We start from the raw sequence: 6,178 nt of genomic DNA, 5'->3' as shown, positions 1-6,178 counted from the left end.
TTTAAGTGAAAGTGCTGCAGTAAAAGTCTGCTTAAACAAAATTCAATCAGAGTGAAGCCAAGTTGCTAGAATCTGTTAAATGAATATACAGAGTTAATACAGAGAGTAATAGCTTTTACAAGTAAATTCCAGTAAGAAAGAGGTTTTCTTGAAGTGAAATTTTCAGTTTAAATAGTGTGTGCTTTAGTATCTAAGTATTGTAGTATTTAAGTTTGTTGATTATGGAAATTGCTTTTCTAAAGGTCCCCCTTGTCAATTTTTTTTAAATTCCTTGAAGTTATCTACTGGGCTTTTTCTCTTCTGAAACGTAATGTATAAGGGTGTAGTCCAACATTGTTTATGTGGAGTAATATTTATATGAAGAACAAAATCAAACAGTAGAAGAAAGTAGGCCAAATTTACACTTCTGCTTTTCTAATACTTCACTGTTTCATCACCTGCATAGGATGACGACCGTTAGTACATACTTTAAACCACTAAATGAACTTGGAACTGAGTGGTTCTAGCTTCAATATAATACTGTTCATACCGCGTTTCTGTCTAAATGCTGGGTAAGATTTTAGGAGAAGAATTGAATAGTCTGATTTACTTAACCATTAGACAAAACACACTGTCAAATCCTGTAAAAAGGGTAAGTATTTTCCTATTAACAGGACTATCCTCCCATAGTGTACGCTATTTGGAAACTAAATTTAGTACAAGGGTTATACGTGGCAACATAGAGACAGTGTTTTCTGTTATTTTGGTAAAAGCATAATAAATTACAGTGGTAGTGAGAGGGTGATAGTGACTGTACATGTAAGGCATGCGTACATTTACGATCTGAGCCCCACAAACTCTACAATCTGAACCATCCGCCTCATCTTTCATCAAGTCGATAATCTTTTCGTTTAGAGGTGTTACGCCCTAACGATTATTAGCCACATACACAGACGTTTAGAATGTGTCGGGACAGTACCTTATTACTTCATAAGGATCGCAGCCTTCCACCCAGTTGATGGAATTGTTTGCGCCCATATAAAATAACTTTGCATCCTCATAGTTTGGTTTCGAAAACTCTTAGTGGAAGTGACACATGCGCAGCCTGAAAAGGTTCGGTGCTCTCATCTCGACATAAACTGGTTTCGTGAACTCCACCAACACTGTAGCCATCTCCAGAGCGAATAATCCTTGATGGAAGATCAAAACTTGAGCCATCAATGTAATCTCTTGAGCCATAGCGCCCATCCCACCGGAAAACTAAATGTATTTCGCTAAATTTTCCCATATCTTTCATAGTTTTCCGGAAAATGGATTTTTTTCATTATTTTTAAAAAATCGTTGTCATCCGCGTACTCCCCTAACCAGCATGACTGACGGAGATGGCGTGGATGACTTTAATGAGGTCCACACCCAAATTGAGGCAGTACTAAGGTTTCTATAGTGAATGATGTATTTCTGTTGTTCCCCATCGTCATCATCAGTTTGGTAAAGGAGCTACTGCTTTGGACTAGTCACTGTGGACACAGCGGCAAATCACCGTGCGCGTCATGCGAAAGGGCAAGATATGCGAGGTTGGTTGGTTGTTATGGGGAAGGAGACCAGACAGCGAGGTCATCGGTCTCATCGGATTAGGGAAGGACGGGGAAGGAAGTCGGCCGTGCCCTTTCAAAGGAACCATCCCGGCATTTGGCTGGAGCGATTTAGGGAAATCACGGAAAACCTAAATCAGGATGTCCGGGCGCGGGATTGAACCGTCGTCCTTCCGAATGCGAGTCCAGTGTGTAACCACTGATATGCGAGGTCTGCATCCATGACGCATATATCATCAGAATCCGCTGCAACGTCTTTGTACTTACTCAGTCTGGCGATATCCTTTTGAGACAGGCATTGGAACCAGGAAACTAGCAGAAAGTGTTGCATGGTGTGCCAGTAAAAGTTGTTTACATTCAAGTATAGGGTTTATCTCAAATCATCGGATGGTTTGTACTCTTCTCGGTCTAACTCTATTTGTTCGCCTTGATGTACCGATGCACGCACTTACGAAGTTGCCTCCAAACCATGCATCTGAAAAAGCCATCATGACAACATCAGTCAGCAGTTCGATGTTGACACATGTTCTTGTTAACACTGGATCCCACACGGTCCCTGGTGCAGTGTAATAAATGTCAGACTGCAGAGGGTATCTGTCCATTCACACAATCCAGAATTTCCCGGAAATATCCGCAAGTAGACGTACGTTGGTATCCATGTATAGTTGGGCATATTCCAGTAAAGTAGGGCTGCCGAATCCTGCCAAACATTCACCACACAACTACATTCAGCACGTATTATGCCAGTTCCTGTATGTTTACTGGTGAGCGCTGTTATACAGGTAAGTAAGGTTCCGACGGATGTCTTCTTCAGAGTCAGGTATTTACACTCCTGGAAATGGAAAAAAAAAAAAACACATTGACACCGGTGTGTCAGACCCACCATACTTGCTCCGGACACTGCGAGAGGGCTGTACAAGCAATGATCACACGCACGGCACAGCGGACACACCAGGAACCGCGGTGTTGGCCGTCGAATGGCGCTAGCTGCGCAGCATTTGTGCACCGCCGCCGTCAGTGTCAGCCAGTTTGCCGTGGCATACGGAGCTCCATCGCAGTCTTTAACACTGGTAGCATGCCGCGACAGCGTGGACGTGAACCGTATGTGCAGTTGACGGACTTTGAGCGAGGGCGTATAGTGGGCATGCGGGAGGCCGGGTGGACGTACCGCTTAATTGCTCAACACGTGGGGCGTGAGGTCTCCACAGTACATCGATGTTGTCGCCAGTGGTCGGCGGAAGGTGCACGTGCCCGTCGACCTGGGACCGGACCGCAGCGACGCACGGATGCACGCCAAGACCGTAGGATCCTACGCAGTGCCGTAGGGGACCGCACCGCCACTTCCCAGCAAATTAGGGACATTGTTGCTCCTGGGGTATCGGCGAGGACCATTCGCAACCGTCTCCATGAAGCTGGGCTACGGTCCCGCACACCGTTAGGCCGTCTTCCGCTCACGCCCCAACATCGTGCAGCCCGCCTCCAGTGGTGTCGCGACAGGCGTGAATGGAGGGACGAATGGAGACGTGTCGTCTTCAGCGATGAGAGTCGCTTCTGCCTTGGTGCCAATGATGGTCGTATGCGTGTTTGGCGCCGTGCAGGTGAGCGCCACAATCAGGACTGCATACGACCGAGGCACACAGGGCCAACACCCGGCATCATGGTGTGGGGAGCGATCTCCTACACTGGCCGTCCACCACTGGTGATCGTCGAGGGGACACTGAATAGTGCACGGTACATCCAAACCGTCATCGAACCCATCGTTCTACCATTCCTAGACCGGCAAGGGAACTTGCTGTTCCAACAGGACAAAGCACGTCCGCATGTATCCCGTGCCACCCAACGTGCTCTAGAAGGTGTAAGTCAACTACCCTGGCCAGCAAGATCTCCGGATCTGTCCCCCATTGAGCATGTTTGGGACTGGATGAAGCGTCGTCTCACGCGGTCTGCACGTCCAGCACGAACGCTGGTCCAACTGAGGCGCCAGGTGGAAATGGCATGGCAAGCCGTTCCACAGGACTACATCCAGCATCTCTACGATCGTCTCCATGGGAGAATAGCAGCCTGCATTGCTGCGAAAGGTGGATATACACTGTACTAGTGCCGACATTGTGCATGCTCTGTTGCCTGTGTCTATGTGCCTGTGGTTCTGTCAGTGTGATCATGTGATGTATCTGACCCCAGGAATGTGTCAATAAAGTTTCCCCTTCCTGGGACAATGAATTCACGGTGTTCTTATTTCAATTTCCAGGAGTGTATAAGGAAAGACATCATTCTTCGTCACAAGCTGAAACTTGGCGTCATCGGGGTGTGCAGATCTAGTGATATTCATGTTTTCCTGATACGTTATCTCAGTAAGTTTCTGAAGAGGTGAATGCGTGAAATCTACGGAATCCATTAAGTCGAGCGCTATTTTTGACTTGATACGACTGGGGAATAAGATGTATTTTTCAGCACATCAGGCAGGACAGTAACTTATCTACTCCCAAACCGAAATCACCAGAGTGCTCAACAAGGAAGTGAGCATCATTCTCGCCCAAATTGTGCAAGAAAACGGCTATGTGACACTGGAATTAGTGTTTCAAGTTACGTGCTTTGTGAGCTGTTATGAGGAATTTTCCCTCTGGACGACAGTGATTTGTGCGTGGGGATTCCGAATTTCTATCCAAAAGCGCCAAAAATATTACAACAATTAGCCTGTTTGTGTGAGGCATCATTCTCCTGTGATTTGCTCATGGGAATGTGGTTGTGGTGAGTCCGATCAACACTTACTGCATGGTATTGAGCTTAGCCTGCAACCATCTGACAGGATTACACCCAACGTATGAGTGGAATCGGTTAAAACTTGAATCACACGAGCATTAAACTTGAGACACAGCTGCGTAAGATTCGTGCTGTCCGGTGATGGTAGTATGGGAAGCAGTGGGGTATCTTTCACAATGCACCACAGGAGCTAGCGGGCAATCAAAACCCGCATAAACGGCAAACGGGCAGTGCTTCTGGTGGTGGGCAGTCTTACACTTTAAGTGCGTGTTTGCCTCAGTAGACATGTCCGCATGCACCAATGCCTGCCTGTTGCAGTCGGTTTAGTGCTTTTCTAAATACTTGTCCTTATTACGTCGTCGTCGGCTGATACTCGTTTCCGAGTTTTCATTTCTCTCCTGAGATTTCCTTTGTCACAGTTCAGGCGTGGAAGTGTCGTTGATGGCTTAGCAATCCAATCCTAGCGTGGAACAGGCGGCCACAGACGTTACAGCTGATGGAAGGTGGAGGACGTGGCTGAGCCTGGAGGAGTTTACGTCTACGGCGTTTGTCATTCTTCATTCTTCGACGTTCCAGCTCAAAGTTTTGAAGAGCATGTGAGGTAACTGAGCGCCAGCGACTTCGATCTTGTGCTATTGTGGACCAGTTACCCGGATCGATGTTCAAGTTTTTCCGTTTTTTCTTGTACTGATCCTTATAACGTTTGAGAGGGGCACCTCGTGGCCTTTTACCTGTGCTCACTTCGCTGTACAGCATTTGGCATGGAAGTCTGTCATTTTTCATCCGCTGGACATGTCCGGCCCATCTGAGTTGATGCCCAATGATTAGAGCTTCCATGCTATACATTTTTGCTTTCTCAAGAACAGCCGTGTTGGATATGAAGTCATCCCATTTTAGGTTCATGATATATCTTAGCTTCTGTTGGTTGAAGCGTTCTAGTTTCTTCAGATCACAGCACTATAACGTCCAGGTTTCGCAACCATATAGCAGGTTGGAAATGACTACAGCTTTGTGCGCCATCAGTTTGGTGTACAGTGTTTGGTCTTTATTCAGGAAGACACGCTTTGTAAGACGTCCAAATGCTACATGGGCAGCACGTAATCTATTCTCCACATCTTTTCCAGATGAGCAGTTAGATGACAGTATGCTTCCTAGGTAGAGGAATTGGTCCACTTGTTCCAAGGGTGTATCATAAATGGATATGCTGAAATCTGGAACGGAGGAGCCAGGAGTTGGCTGCGCCATCACCTTTGTCTTTGGAATATTGATGGAGAGACCAAATCGTTCGTACGCCCTGCTGAAGGAATCAACTGTCAGCTGCAACTTTGCAGGTGAATGAGCTGGAGAAGCATTGTCATCAGAATACCGTAGCTGTATCACGCGAGTGGTACTGGTGAACCTTTTTGAATGGAGTCTGGACTGGTTGAATAATCCTACACTGAACCTGTACTTGGAGGATTATTCAACCAGTCCAAACTCCATTCAAAAAGGTTTAGACATCTACGGCTAAAATGCCGTTTATGACTGTCTTTATTTATTTGGGCGGAAAGTAAGCGGGATGTGTCTTACATCCAGACATAGTATTGCATCTCATCTTCATAGATAGAAATAAATCTACGTGTTTTCGGCATTGACAGGCTGTTTTTGAAAAATAGAAGGGACCACCTTCTTCATACTTTATGTCTTTCGTGTTCTGCACAGTGTGCTCTTCGTCTTCTTCTGACTTGTTTTTCGTCTACCTGAAGAGCCTATACATATACTGGGAAGTCTGGATTCAGTCTCTCGAATTTTAGCAGGTCCTGGTGTCTGATTGGGAATTAGATGCCAGTGAAGTTATAATTCACACA

The sequence above is a fragment of the Schistocerca nitens genome, chromosome 8 (genome assembly GCF_023898315.1).
Source record: "Schistocerca nitens isolate TAMUIC-IGC-003100 chromosome 8, iqSchNite1.1, whole genome shotgun sequence".
Lineage (NCBI taxonomy): Eukaryota > Metazoa > Arthropoda > Insecta > Orthoptera > Acrididae > Schistocerca > Schistocerca nitens.
Note: the sequence above shows the minus strand (reverse complement) of the source record.